This window comes from Sphaeramia orbicularis, chromosome 22, assembly GCF_902148855.1.
Source record: "Sphaeramia orbicularis chromosome 22, fSphaOr1.1, whole genome shotgun sequence".
NCBI lineage: Eukaryota > Metazoa > Chordata > Actinopteri > Kurtiformes > Apogonidae > Sphaeramia > Sphaeramia orbicularis.
In genome coordinates this window covers 28,762,953-28,779,622 of record NC_043978.1, presented here as the reverse complement: position 1 = coordinate 28,779,622, position 16,670 = coordinate 28,762,953, and positions in this window count along the sequence as shown.

Sequence of the window (16,670 nt, the reverse complement as noted above, 5' to 3'; positions counted from 1 at the left end):
CACGAGTAAGGCCAGGCAACGTCGGAGGACAAGGCCAGCCCTAAAGTACAGGAGGTGTAGAAGAACAGAGTATTTATTTCACACTTTACAGACCTGCCTTGTCAGCGAATCATGCTCGGAGCCAGCGTCTCCAACATGAAGCCGCACCAGCTCGACACCTCAACCGCTCCACCATTCGATAAATATAATAAACATCCCTGTGAAACAAATTGTTCATAAGCTACCTGTTTAATTTTTCAGATCTCCTTGAACCATATATTTCCTTATTAGTTTGGAGACGTTCGCTTGGCTTGAGTGGATGGATGATGCTGTCAGGGGCCTGGGCATTATGGCGGCTCTGTGTGAGTGATTTCTACCAAGGAAAGCCTATTAGGCCTGACAGGGGGATGATGATATTAGGCCATCATCATTCAGAAGACACCGCCCCCACCAACCCCACTACACCCTCATTCATCAGACAGCCCAAAACACTCAGCCACACTCCCTCCTTTTCTTTCCTCCATCTTACTCCCCTACCTACTTACTCTCCTTACCTTGTTTTGTCTTCTCTTTTCTTTTTACCTTTCTTTATCTCCTTTTCTCCCCAAGTCTTCCTCATCATTTCTTATTTTCATTGTTTTCTATCTTACTGTCTGTCACAGCCCCTCTCTTCACTTTCCCCCTCTTCTCTTTTCTCCCTGTGACGGCAAACACAAAGACAAATTCTGCCCTTTTCTTAGCCCATGAAACATTTAACATTTCATTCCAGATCTTGGCAGACGCAAGTAAAAAATGACCTAATGAATCTTACTTATTGTCTACCCTGAGTGCAATCACGAGCTAAATATGAGATCCCTGTCTTCTGGCCTGTATCTATTGTCGTCTTGGCCTCCCCTGTTCTAACTCATTCACTGAGGATTGAGATCTTTACCTTTAAGCTACAAAAACGGAGCATGCAAAGAAAAAAAAAAAATCAGCACATTCAAATCACTTGGATAAGCTTTAAAGTGTTATTTTAACGGGCAGAATTTATGTTTTTCTTACTTGTAAAATATGTTGCATTCAGAAACACGGCCTACAATTGCCAGGTATAAAGAATCATTTATAGCTGAACATTAAACCTGCAGGAGCTAAAGCTTATTTCACAACTTTTCCTCTCCAGCCAAATCGAAAGTCAAAATTTATATACAGATGATCTGATGTTTTATGTTTCACTTTTGTCTAAATCCACAGTGTAGAGTAGTAGAGTCACATCTGACTGATACCCTGTCCTTACTAATGTGGATATTTTACATATTTTTGTTTACATTTGGACATTTTTTCAATGCAAAAATGGTTTTTTGGGTTGAAAAAACTGAGATTTATTAAAAACTTTGTTTGTGTATACATGTCCAACACGGAAAATTGAACAAAACAGAAAACAATGGGGTCACACCCTATTTTACTCATGTCTGTGATTGTTTTGTGTAATGAACGTGCACCTAAAACAGCAACTCCAGGTGTATAAATCAGTGTATGACCTGCAATAGTTTGAAGTCAGAACAAATACCTTTGGCAGAAAGACCTGACTGGTACTACGGTGAAATCCACAGTAACTCCTTCATAACAGATTAAATCCTTTGCATCTACTGCAGTGTTTTTCAACCTTGGGGTCGGACCCCACATGGGATCGCCTGGAATTCAAAATGGATCACCTGAAATTTTGAGTAACTGAAGAAAATAAAATAAAAACTTACTAATAAAAAATATATGTTGAGTTGAGAGAGACAATCACAACCCATAAAATACATGACAAACTGTGAAGCTGAAACTGAAGCACTGTGGTTCTGTTTATCTGTCAAATGTTCATTGTGGTTAGTTTCAGATGCTGCAGCTCTTTCATAATTCATAGTTTGAGTTCTTGTTTGTTCAGTATTAATTGTCAGCCTTGTAAATCCAAGCTGGACTGACTGTACATATCCTGACCAAGGAAAATAGAATTCTCGCTTGGTGCAGTAATCTACACCTGGCTTTTCTGCTTCCGTCCATAATAATATACATTATATAGACTAAATGTCGTCAAAAATTAACGTTTACTTGCAACATAGTAGAGGAAACTATTACATGATTAAAAACAAATTAATTTAGCAAAAAAATGTTTTGAATGTCTTGGGTCGTCAGAAATTTGTGATGTTAAAATGGGGTCATGAGCCAAAAAAAGGTTGGGAACTACTGATCTACTGTGTTCTCTTCTGTTCACAGCATCCACACTTTGAAGTCTGCCAGAAAGAATTGTTTGCCCACACAGAAATGGGGAGATCATGAAAACACCACGCAAAATTATCTATGCCCACTCGTGCAGGAATCAAACCCAGGACCTTTTTGCAACAGTGCTAACCACTGCACCACTGTACACTTAAAACACACACTGAAAACAGCTGTGAGCACCTATAGTCTACTGTCATAGGGTAGATTGTGTACAACCCTAAAACATGGTCCAGAGGAGGGGGTCGGAATCTTGTTTCCTGTCAGAACAATTGAACCACAATTCAACGGTAATTACAAAACCTTGGCCGAATGACACCGAAAACGTATCACACTATAGACGCTAGATGTTTAGACATACAGTCGCGGAAAAAATTATTAGACCACTCTTGTTTTCTTTAATTTCTTGTTCATTTTAATGCCTGGTACAACTAAAGGTACATTTGTTTGGACAAATATAATGATAACAACAAAAATAGCTCATAAGAGTTTAATTTCAGAGCTGATATCCAAACATTTTCCATGTCTTCTTGATAATAACCAAAATCACTTCAGTTCTTATATCAATATCTATGGAACATTGCACTGACAAAAACAGTGCTTTTAGGCATTCCATGTTTTATTTTCCGTCTGTTTTAGTCACATGATACATACAGGAGTTAGGACTTGATTGCAGAACCATTGTTTTTGATGACTTTTGATGGTCTAATAATTTTTTCCGCTACTGTAGTTCGCTAACCAGCAAAAGTTGCATTGACTATATGAGTACATATCTATGCCATGCTAGGTGGCTAACACAAGGCTCCCTACATGTTTCAGGTGTTTCAGGTCAGGATCAGGATGAACTTCATTTTTCTAACATGGGAAATTTGTTTTTAGACAAGAGTGCTTCATGTTGCTGCATTTACATTCAGACACATATAGTAATAAAACACACTCAGTCACAAAATTCCGAAGTCCGCATCATCACAGTTATGTGCTATATATTGCACCTTCCCCTCCAAGGTAAAAATAAATAGGATACAATTAATTAATACAACAAATTAATCTAAAAAGATGGGAGTAATTCCATTCCTTAAAGAGTAAAGAGAGTAAAAGCATTAATAGTAAGAACATGAGTAGTATAAAAGCCAGTCCTTAGGCAAATGAATGCTTTATAATTAATACATAAAAAGCATCATACACAATGTTGGTGCAATCATAAAAACCAAACTACAATATCCTTTACCAGACATTTGACTGTTGTTAGTTCCTCGCAAGAAATATAAACCTATTTTCTGGATCCTTATTCCTATAAACAAGTGGACAGTTTAAGCCACATAAAAATCACTTCCAATTTTGTTTATCTGTGTGTTTACTAAGCGTTAACACTTTTCTGTTCCCAGAGGATTAAACACCACGTAACAAACAGAGAGAGCTCTTTCTGTCAAACCATCTGACCTCTAAATCTCACTCTGTGCGTCTGCACCCTTTTGTTTGCGTGGAGCCCTACTGACCTCTACTTTTGCATGGAGTTGCCCACAGACGCGACCCCTTAGATCCAGACTCCTGCAGAGACCAGGGGAGGACCATTGAAGAGGAGGCTTGGCTGGACCTTTGCTCTGAGCTTGTTTCACATGGTGATGATGGCTGCCAGTTGGCCTTGACAATGGTTGGTTTATGTGCTAGTGGTTAAACAGTGTCAACAAGCCACTGCTCTGTGACTATTGTTAGGCTTTTCTTCTTCGGTGGTGTTTAAATGCTTGATCAAACATGCCATTATCTTGTGCTTGAATGCTCACTTCTAAGTGTAACACACATAGGTATATACCTCCTCCATAACATAAAAAATATATTTCATATACAGAGTCAGCCAAAATAATGTATACACACATCAGGAAAAGAAAAACTTGCATAAATATTTCAATACCAAATTTATTCAGACATTATGAGATTAATACAAGTTACCTTTGGCCTCTACAATTACAAGAGGTGCTCAAAGTGGTGGCCATTGGCTTCCAGACATTTATGTGTACGGTGAACTACTGCTTGGGTAACGTATCGGTTCCATGTGTTTTGAACTTATCACGAATTTGTGAAGTTCTCAGATGTGTAGGGGGTTTTGAACCAAACTCACGCCTCCACTGTTTTTGGACTTCAACACCATTCTCAAATTTGAAGTACCACTTTAACCCTTTCATGCATAGTGGTCACTACAGTGGACAGTTATTCTACAGCTGTTCTCTTGTATATTCATAGGTTTTGTTATTTTGGTTCTATATCTTCCCTCTGTAGCACTTTGAAATTCTGCTGAATGAAAAATGCTTTATAACTGCAACTTATTATTATTATTATTATCATTATATCACCCGACACATTGGACACTTATGCATCATTCCATCCAATGCAATTCATACTGTTACAGTAATTTTGCTGTTCTTGATAAACCTGATCTGCACTAGTATGTTTTAAATCAATTGCTAATTGTTATTAGACTGTAATTAACAGTTTTGTTAATCAAAACAGGGTTTTTTTTTTGCATATTATCCCCATGAAGTTAGTAATAACTAGTATTAGGGTATGTTAAAATGTGAGAAAACATCAGATAATCTGCCTGAAAAATGTTTTTGTTTCATAGTTTTTCTTCTTCCAAATCCTTTTCGAGTGGAGATGAATGATTTTGGAATTCTGAATTTCCATGTATTCTGTAAATGCTCGAAATAAACAAAAAATGAATGAATGAATGAATAGTTTTAACACAGTATATGAGTTTCTGATTATGGGTTTTAAATTCATGTTTCTTTGCTTCAAAAATTAAATACATGGTGTCCAGCTGAGTAGACGTTTTTGCAACTCCATTAAAAACCAGTTCATTAAAAAAAAAAAAAAAAATCAATTGCATTGTTTTTTTATGCCTTAACAGGAATAAAAACACTCAGGAAAAAAATCTCAACTAAGGTTCTTATAATTGATGCATGAAAGGGTTAAAATGATCTTACGTTCCTCAATTGACAACCGTACTGCTGTTATGTTGTAGATGTCACTTATTGATGCTACATTCATGAGGGTAATGCCATCCGTTGGGAAAACATCGTACAACAGTACACAGTTTTATTGTAATTTGATCAAACTTCGAAAGAGGTATCTATATGTGTAGAAGTACTTATACAAATTAAGTATTTATGCAAGTTTTTCTTTTCCTGATGTGTGTATACATTATATTGGCTGATTCTGTATAAATAAAATAATACAATACCCATTCTTAACTCCCTCTTAGTTTATTCAGCAAACGAAACGGAGCTTCATGTGTTAAATGAAGAAAGAACACTTTAATTGGAGCTCATTATGCACAGCATTCGCATACATTTGAAGAGCTGATGATTCCAAAACATTCAGGCCAATTTAAGTCACTCTGAATGATGTTAACAAAGAAAGGTCCACCACTACGACAGCCTTCTCCCAGGAGAGCACCATGCATCTTCAAACAGAATTCATGGTTTACTGCTTTCCATCATGTTGTCTTTGAATATTGTCAAAATTTTCATTATGACATGACAGGGTGTGCTATGCAGATGCAGGTCAGATGCTTTTTAAGACGCTCCGCCTGTACATTTCTTTGTTTTTGTCAGTCATCTTCTGAAAAAAAAATGGCTGCTTGGTAAAGATATTACTCCAGTCATTAGTCAATAGGGTTCTTGATGTCTTCATGTGTTCTCAGTGTCCCTCAGGCCATCACAAGGGGCCTGCAAATGAGTCTCTGACAGACTGCTATAGAAATTGTTCAAAACATATAGATAATAATATAGAAAACATATCATTTCGATGCTTCTTTAACTCTTGACCATGTGTACTGTGCTATCACAATAATTTCAAGAATCCATTAGCATATTACAGCAATATAACTTGATAGATCGCATCGCAACTGTATTTATAAAATCAATCACTTAATTGACACTCTGAAAGCATATACCTCCACCAAGGTCCCATTGGGAAAAACCGTAGTGACAGGTTCAGTAGTGGTAGAAACGAGGATAAATGATTAAATACACACAAATAAACATAGAACAAACCTTGTGAAGAAAAGGAAAATCAAAGAAAATGGATTAGAATGATGGTAAAGTCTGATACAGCAGGTTTACGCATTTAATGAGAGAAAGTTGAAAAGTAAATGACCTGGCAGATCTACATAAATAATCAACATCTCATAATTATGACAGAAGTTAAGCCTTGTTATCAGTCCCTGTCACATAATATGGAATTTGTACAACACTGCTTTACATGCGTCTTATTGATCAAGTTTTGGGATAAAATTCAGCTCTAATTTGGGGTTACTACATGAAACGCCATAGAATCTAAAAGAAACTCTTATTTTTCCCTAAAGAAGCAAAAATACATAACACAAAAAACACAGTGGAGAGCAATAAATGTATGTTTCATAAGGCCAGCTTTAGATGCTTTCATTAACATTTACTCATCTGCCACAAATGTCACACTGAGTTAAAAAAAAAAAACAAAAAAAACATGATTTTGGGACTTTTCTGAGCAAATATGAACACACCACTTACAGGCATTAACATATCTAAAAATGACTTGACCTGTTAGTTAGGTACTTATATTAAGTCAAAACTTTCCAAGAATTTTCACATTCAGAGAAATCTGTAATTTATTCACTGTAACTGTTTCATTTGGTCACCTGTCAATGTTATATCCCATAAACTGAGTTAAAGGGCTCATATTTTTGCTAAACCCACTTTTATTAGTCTTTGGTACATTTATTTGTGTATTTGGACCCTAATAGTTCCAAAGGTTTGAATTTGAACCCTTATTACCCTTATTACTCATAAATAGGGTTGAGGATGGGCCTGTGGAGTTGAGATAATGAAGAATTCAGACCCATGCATAGCATTTACAGTTTATGTAGACCACAGGGAAATGTTATAAAATGCATAATCCCATTTTAAAAAAGCAAAATATTGCTCCTTTTATATTATTGTTCAGTGTAAGTTGAAACTATTTCACTACAATGAAATGCTGTAAATTCATGCCAGTAAACATAATATGAATAATTATTTCAAAGTGACTAAATTTGTCCAGAGTGTATATGTTCAGGGATTTTAATGTGAACTGTAACATGGAACATTTTTGACAATATTTGAATTTATAGATGCCTAGCAGCTGAATATGCACAGTGTATTTAACCCCAAAAACACAATCAAACAAAACCAAACATTGGCTCATTTTACTTTTTTCCAGCAGTCGCCACAGCTGAAGGTGAGTTCACAGGTATTCATGTTGTTGCGGTCTGAAACTTCACCACTAGATGCCACTAAATCTCAAACATTGAACTTTTAATCACTGTTCGAAATGCTTATCCAATAATGTCACAAAAAGAGAAAAATAAAATCCTGGCTCCACCTCTTTTGCTGGATCCCAACACACATAAAGGACAGAAAAATAATAGTGAAAACATAACCTCGTCCTTGGCAGTAATAAGAAGTGTACGTGTACTATAATACCGTCTGCAAAACTGTATTTGAACAAAATAAATATACGTCTCAGAACTCACTCAGAGGCATGTTACTTCACCAGTTTTCTATATTTACTGGTTGTTCGCATAGCTTTGTTTTTGTAGAAGTCGTTGTGTTCTTTATGATGATCTTTCTAATCCAGCAAAGTGGTATTTTCACAAACAGGATGTGATTGTAGCCATGGTTTTGTATAGTGACATGCTCTAAGCTTTACAGAAGGTCTGATCATCTTCAGTCCTCGCCCCAAAATAGATAGGGGATTACCTAGGATGTTAATATGTCACTGTGATCAAAACCAGAGAGGCAGACCATGCTGTGAAGCTCTGGCTTTAGAGGTTTTATGCAAAATATGATATCTCTGCGCCTTTCCATTAACTGGCTGTATTGAATTACTTAATATGGTATACACATTTTGCCATGAAGCAATTAAAGGATTACTCTAATATAAATCACACTGGCCGTTTGCTGTGGTGAACACCCATTTTCTCAGAGCTCCGACTGAGACGCAGCTTCACACGAGACATAAAAATTCATGCTGAGGATGGTTAGGTACTGTAACAAAGAAATGCACCTCAGTAAATGAACGTTGTAGCTTTTCCAGACAAAGTGACAACAGAAATTGGCCACTGCAAACAACTTAATTTGATCAGCTTTATGTAAAACAGTCATTCGAGGGGGGGAGAGCGGGTGAGAAGATTAATTGCAAATGTTTACAGTGGAATTTGGACTGTGTGTTCAACATGATAATCCAACCAGGAGCCCAAGAGACGAGAAATAACAAATTAATAACAATGGAAGCCTTTGCTTATCACAGACTGCTGTGTGTTTAGTGTGTGAGGAACCCAGACGTCTGCCAGTCCTCAGCGCTTACACGTACAGTCTAACATGTTTATTTAAGAACCAACCATAGTTACCAGCTCCATCCAAGGAAATGTTCCTTCTAAGTGTTTCAAAAGCCACATCTATGAGAAGCTTCTGAAGGCTGCATTCTTCTGTTTGTGTCTTATTGGCATCATTCATTTTATGAGGTTTTAAAGGTAATTTCTTTAGCACAAGAAATAATTATCCCTCACCATAGACGAGAGCATATTATATGTCCACGGCCATCAGAGAAGCGTGTTTTTTTTTTTTTGGGGGGGGGGGGGTTTTGTGGGGTAATCTCTTCTGCCTTCAGTCAGACAATGTAATTAGTTAGTATGTTGTATGGAAAGTAAACACAGCTCAAGATGAAATGAACCACCACCAGCTTTTATCCGGAACATTTTATCCACTTTCATCTATAATGATGAAAAAATGCATGTTACATTTTTCACTGAATTTTCCAAGTAGCCTATGCATGTCCTTGATGGACACAGTTGCTCAGTTCTATTGTATAAGAGGAAGTGGACATAACCACCATGATGTGAATTCATTTGTGGGCTGCAATTTTGATAAACTCTTTCCTATAATGTAGGTGTTTTATGGCGTTTACCAGTACCATACTTTTCGCAGTTTGTTAGCAAACTTACTTATAATGGATAATATTAGCACTGATTTGGCATTGGGTCATATGGTCTGTTAGCTAGCATGCTAATTAGGCTGACGAGTAAAAAATAATATGCTTATTACATCGCATGAAGATAACATTATTGATACTATACAAGGTTATGCCTAACACTTATACAGTGGAATTATTGTGCCTAATAACATTAACTAACAGTGTGGTTAGTAAGGAAGAAGATAAGGGCCACTGGAAAATAAAAAAAAAGGTCCAATACATTATTTTAGTTATTCTGAGGTCAGAATTCTGAGATTAAAGTCAAAATTCTGAGAAAAAAGTCAGAATTCTGAGATTAAAGTTAGAATTGTGAGGAAAAAAAGTCAGAATTTGGGACTTTTTTCTTAGAATTCTGACTTTAATCTCAGAATTATGACTTTTTTTCTCAGAATTTTGACTTTAATCTCGTAATAATAATAATAATAATAATAATAATAATAATAAAAACAATATTAGACCTTTTTTTTTCAGTGGCCCTAATCCTCTTCCGTAGGTTAATGTTCATTGATTTGTGGGTTGCAATTTTGAGGCTTTGAATTTTTACTGAACACTAACCACACTGCTACTTAATATTATAATGCAAAATAATTTCCCAGTATAAATGTTAGACATAACCTTGTATAGTACCAATAATGTTATCTTCATTTAATGTATAAGCCTATTATTTTTCACTCGTCAGCCTAATTAGCATGCTAGCTAACAGACCATATAACCTAATGCCAAATCAGTGCTAATATTAGACATTATAGCCAAGTTTAATAACAAACTGGGAAAGGTATGGTACTGTTAAAGTCCGTAACATTATAGGAGAGAGATTTACCATAGTGTCCTTATCACAAATACAGTCAAGTTGTTTCATAAAAAAATACATTTTATTCAGTGAAAAGAAGCTCTGATAATCACATTTGGCAGTTAAGTGAGCTATCAATGAAAAACCTCCATAGCAGACATGGACAAAGATAATCCATCTGTCACTCAAAGCAGACATGCTCTTATTTATGCATAATGTTAGTGTTTAATGCAACTTAAATATGCAAGTTGAACAAAAACTTAACCACTGTACAGTTATCATGAAAATTAGCTACACAGACCAAAACAGTAGTATTATGCTGTAAACCTGTTTACTTCTGCTGTATTATATGCATGAAAATATGCAGTGTGTATGTATGTGCATGTTCATTTTGTGTGTATCTTTTGTCATTTTTGCCTTGTTGGTTCATTTTTGCCTTTGTTTTAATCTTTTATGTGTGTGTGGTGCTTTGTAACCATGTGTTTTAATAGTGCTATACAAAAGTTTTACAAGATACATACTTTGTTAAAATTGGAGTTTTTGCCTATATATCCAAATTGAGAAACTGCAGGCTTTGGTTCTTTTATGTCGGCTTTATTTTCCAACCTTTAAGGTCGCTGTTTGTTTACAATTAGTGAATTTTTACTCCTATCTGAAAAGTCTGACTAGTTGTTATATTTAGGCTCCTGTCTCCATTTGTCACTAGTGTCGTCTTGAGTAGTTACTTGCTTTGTAAAGTATAAAAAAAAGTGTTTCTTTAAAAATATGTTTTACTTTTTTTTTTTTTTTTTTTTTTTTTTTAAGGTCACACTTATTTGCTTTGATATATTCAATACTAGCAGCAAAAATAGCTTTGTCTTTTTAGCACTGCGGATCTTTTCAGCCGGGCTAAAAGGCTTTTCTGAACATAATATTCAAATACATGCATGCGTAAGTGCACACACACACACACAAATGTATTCAAATCATTGTACCTTGACCTTTTATTGAATATCTGTGTGAGTGTGTGTGGGTGCTTGTGTCAGACGCAGAAGATGGTGTCAGTCCTTAGCCAACCCCCACCTCTTTAGCTACTCCTAATGCCCCTTTTACCTCCCCATTTTCTCCAGCCTATTCAACCGCTGTCACTCACTCCTATGAATTCCATTAAACCTAAAGGGCGCCATGCATTCACCTAAAATAAAGGAAAAATATACACCAGATGTCTGTTTGCATTTGTGACATACGACTTCCAAAATGTAGAGCAACGTTTTTTTAAAAATAAGTTTTCCTTTGCTTTATCTATACCACCGCCAAAACTAGGATCTCATTGCTCTATTGTCAGCCTTCTCACTTTTTCTGCACCTGAATAAGGGAACTAAAAATCCTAGCATAAGGTCACATATTAAGCGTGCAGAAATGAGGAGTCAGCAGAGCCGGCTCGCAGAGAGAAATGTGTGTCTGGGTCTGAATGTGCTGAATGAATGAATGCAGGTCATGATTTATCGGGCCCAGAGAGCCACTTTCTGCCCGTCCTGCTGAGTCCTGATGGTTGCAGCCTTTATGTAAAACAAACCCAGCCTTTTCATTCTGCTGTTCCCATCGCACGAGTTTGCTACAACTGCCAGAAATCCAGACTCTGCGTTCCCTAAAGCGGCCCAAAATGACCACAGGTTTCTTTTTTATTGAGGTACTGGCGAAAAATCTGCTCCACATGAGAAAAAGTTATTACGCAGTGAAGAACGGTTTGGATCGCAGAGAAGACAAGGAATCAAGATTAAAAACAAAGGGATGGCTCACTCTGGGCTGTCTGACTGGAGGGGGGTGGACGATTTAGCTGACTATGCTAATATTCAGCAGGTATCTATCATTGATCATGATTCTGGCAACATATTAATACTCTGCCTACAGCTTAACATTTGTAAAGTTGAGTTTATGTGAGATATAATCGGCAGCTTCTGAAATCTTAATCATTTGATCACCACTTTTGTAGCATTAATCAAAAGTTGTAATCTAAGGAGATACGTCGCGAGGATTATATATTGTTTTAAATATATATTCTGTGCTGATCCGTCTTTCCCGTTGGAAACTTGTGCGAGTCTTCGTCAGATTGATCGGGCAGCTTGTGCAGAGGCCAGCACCTTCTAACCTACCACTTAAACCCCGAGGGCTTCAGAGTTTGTACGGAAAATGACCCCTTTCAGTTTAATTACTGAGAACCTCTGCCGCCTGACATGTTCCTTTTTTTGTCCGACAAGAGAAAGGAGGGGCTGCGGTCGTCAGCACAGGCTACACTTTGGTTGTTACATGTATCTGTGTTAACCAGAGTTATAGTTTTGGAAATTTTACTTTTTTTTTTGGTTATTTTTGCGTCTTTCCAATTAGTTTTTGATTTTAGTTTAGTTTTTGTTCATTTTTATGTGTGATGAGGAAAGTCTTCATTTACAGAATGTGAAACAGATGAAGAAAGATAACTTCAAGTATGATTTAGTAAAGGCCATGTTTGTGTAGAGCTGTTTCACTCTGGTACATAAATAAACAAAGCTGATTTTACCTGCAATTCTCTTTCTGTTGCATTGTTTATTGTAGTTTTTAGACGCATCATTCATCTCTATATGATGGTCTATCAGTTGGTCTGTTGGTTCCATTTGTTTTTTGACTGCTGTTTTGAAGCCTGTTGTGTACAAATTAGCTGTTGTTATGTTGGCTTTTTGCACAAGTGACTATATTTGGACAAATGGGTTGAACTACAGGAGCTCAATGGGGTCAGGTGAGCTAATGCTACATGCTGCATAACAGTCAGTTTACAGTCTTGCTATTAGAATCTAATAACCATAACTAGTGGAGCACTTGTAAAAACATATGTTTTACATTTTTCCAGGAATAAATAAAACAAATGAGACCTGAATGAATCATGGGGAAAAAATGGAAGTAAGGGAGTAAGGGCTTTTTAGAGCCTACCTCAGTGGTCATCTTTAAGCCTTTCATGCATTCTGGTCACTATAGTGGACAGTTATTCTACAGCTGTTCTCTTATATATTCATGGATTTTGTTGTTTTAGTTTCATATCAGCCAACATATAGGACGCTTATGCATCATCCCATACACTACAATTACTAACATTACTGTAACTTTGCTGCTCTTGATAAACCTGATCTAACATATTTGAGTGTAAATCAGTTCCTTGTTATTGTAATTAACAAAAAAAGTTGTTTTTTTGTTTTTGTTTTTGTTTTTTTTTGCATATTATCTCCATGAAGTGAATAATGACTAGTATTAGAGTATGTTAAAATGTGAGAAAACATCAGATTAGCAGCATTAAAATGTTTTTATTTCATAGTTTTCACACAGTATATCAGTAAAATACATGTTTCTTTGCTTCAAAAATTAAACGCATGGTGTCCAGCTGAGTGGACATGTTTGCAACTCCATGAAAAATAGCTTAATAAAAAAAAATTATCGCATTGTTTTTAATGCCTAAAGAGGAATAAAATCACTCAAAAAAAAAAAAAAAAATCTTGATCAAGGTTCTTGTAATTCATGCATGAATGGGTTAAAATACTTCCTGACTGGCTGCATATTGGAGCTCTGTTGGTTCTAATTATGTCTAACAGTGTTGTATCTCAGGAACAGCATTATAGAATGTCTTCAAATTTGGCCTGAAAATTCACATTGACTCAAAAATTAACTGAAAAGATTTTGGGGGCCAAAGGATGTGATGACTGACGTCAAAAAAACATTTCTTTAGCCATACCGCAAGATTTCGGATTATGATGCAAGGATAGTAGAGATTATTTTTTCACAGCTAGTCTGTTTCAGTCTGTTTTTGTTAACTACTAGTGATTTGATTGCAATAGTAGTGTCCAAAAGGGTCCAAGGCAGGGTGTGAACTACAGGGGAAGTGTGACCCTGTAATGTTAGCACTGATGTCAATAGAACAACCTAGAGATAGTGTAAATAGATTAGTGAATGGAAACACAAAAGTATGTTCTGTTTTCCTGCTCAGAAACAGTAACCGCAACATTTAAATAGTACCTGATTTCCTGTTCACTTAATTCACAACAGAAAATGTAATATTTTTAATTGATCATTATTATTTGTGAAACAGTCTCTCTCTCATATTTCTTCACTGCTGAAATACACATCTGTCCTTCTTATTATAACAGCATCCAAACAAGCACTTTATAGATATTGTTGTATGTGTCTTTTTGGATCATGAAAAAGCAAGAAAGTAAACTCCCCCAAAAGCCATGTTACAGTTCACAAACTGGTCTGAGGGACTGACAAGTGACCAGGACAAAAGCACTCAGTCAACAGGCTGTTTAATATCCATTATTACAGGGTGAACACTGTGCCCCCGGACAGGTAAACACGTCTCCATTGATCCATTGATGGCGTGATAGAAATATTTTCTCTCACCGCTCACCCCCATAAAGTGCCCCCTTTCACAAAGGCAGGGAGCAAACAATACAGAGGGAAAAGCAAAGAGGTATATAGGAGGCCTGACATTCTGCTCCATTGGTAAATAATAGTGTTGGCAGGCTGGCCTATCTATAACCTCTGAAACTGCTGTCTGCCAAGATAAAATGTTGGGGCCTGTTTCTCCAGAGCCTCCGAAAAGATCAACACGGCTGATGTGGTTTTATTTGTCTTTAATGTCACACTCAGTCTGGGCTCTCTAAAAAACAGTCTTGAGTAAACACTAATGACAAGAATGCTCTTAGACACTTCAAATTGGACGTAAAGCACGGCACTGAAAAGCCATTGCACCCCAGTGGATCGCTAATCTGTTGAACCTCTGAAGTGGATAAGACCTTGATGAAAAAAACCTCAGGAGCTCTTCAAAATACAGATTGATGATGCAAAGGGCAAGCCTGTGTGTGCTCACACAGTCAAAGAAAGTAGGTTTATGCCTCATCTTATAATGGAATACAAAATCAATGTCAATTTCCAGTCAGTGCTGTCTCTGAGAAATGACGTTCTTATGCAAATGTTTTGTTGTAATGTTAGTAACACCTACATTCCGTGTCATTTCCGCAGAATAATTCAGTTTTGTTAATATGATCTGGAGTTGGCAAAATTAATATAGAATGTGTTTTGTTCCAGTAAATGATCCGAACAAAAATGTGTCCTTTGTTTTACCTCATTAAGATTAAAAGTCTGTTTTCTAAGGGTGAGAGCAGCATAGACGTTATAACAACAGAACATCAGGACACAACAAACAACTTCCATACACTACAAAATAAATACAAGCTCCAGTTACATACAATAAAAGAAGACCAAGGTTCAAGAACAATTTCAGGGCAAATTTAGAAGCTTTTTTTCCCCCTCTGTCCTTTAAAATAGATTTAAATACCCCTCATAGTATCATGTTCTGACAGTTTCAGGTCCTTCTGCAAATCATTCCATTAAGTTTAATGTGGATTTTTACTTGATTTTGGTCTGACTCTGAACCACTATCTGTACTCCAGACCATTTTTGGTTTTTACATATGTATGTACAAAGAGAAAACAAAACAGAGATGTCTAAATGCCAACCGGTGAAAGGGCGTTTTCAGACTGGGTATGTGGATCTGTGCTGTACCTAGATACGCTCACACCTTTCCTGCAGATGTTTCGTTCACAAGCATGTACCATGACCTATACCGAGAACGAGTGGGTGTTACAGGGTCGAAACAGTAGGTGGTGGTGTGGAAGGAATTCTGTAACTGTCCAACAAACCCTTACATCATCAACCAAGCAACTGTTCTGTTAACAGGCAATACTTTTCTATTTGTTAGCCTGCTTGAAGCAAAGAGAAGATGAACAACGTTTGTTGTCTCTGATATGGCACCGAGCAGTTCAGTCGATAAGGTGAGCCCATGCCGCGTGGATCCAAGGCTTTTTCAGAAGACAACAGGAGTGCTGTCTATGGGCTCATGGTGATTAGGTCACTTCCAGTCTCAGGTATGGATCACTTTCACACGGCAACGTTCTGTACTGGAATCTCGGGTACGGTACTCATGCATGGAACGTTTGCATTCACACTGATAAAATTAAGGGGACCTTGGAGTCCAGCGTACTCAGATACAGAGTCGGATACCTAGTGTGAAAACACCCTAAGAGTTTGTACATATGTACATAGTGGAAGACTAAACAACAGTACACTGAGTACAGTGGTGAACATGATTTCCACAGCCAGTTATAAAACATAAAGCACTAAGGAAAAACATATTCAGCTTCTTAGGTAATATTCAGGTACATGTGTAAAGAGCAGATTACTGTATTCCAACAAATGTTAAAAAAAAAATCAAATAAATAAATAAAATACGTGGTTAGAAAGACACGTTCAAATCAATAACAATAACTAAATACTAGTGTGTTGCAGCTAAGTGACTTTCATTCTTAACAATAACATTATCTTTTCATTTGGTTAGAGTAAAGGTTGGATTTAATGAAAGATGGAATCACTTGGACAGTTTATTCATACTCGTACTGAATGTAAAGTCTGTGTTTCACTGTGAGATCATTGACTTCTAGTCCATTTCTATGCTAGCATTAGCATTGTGTAATGTTGCCAAGTATAGGGGTTTTCACAGAAAAACTGACCTGACTTCAATACAGAAGCATAGTACAGTTTTGATTTGTTTTTTATC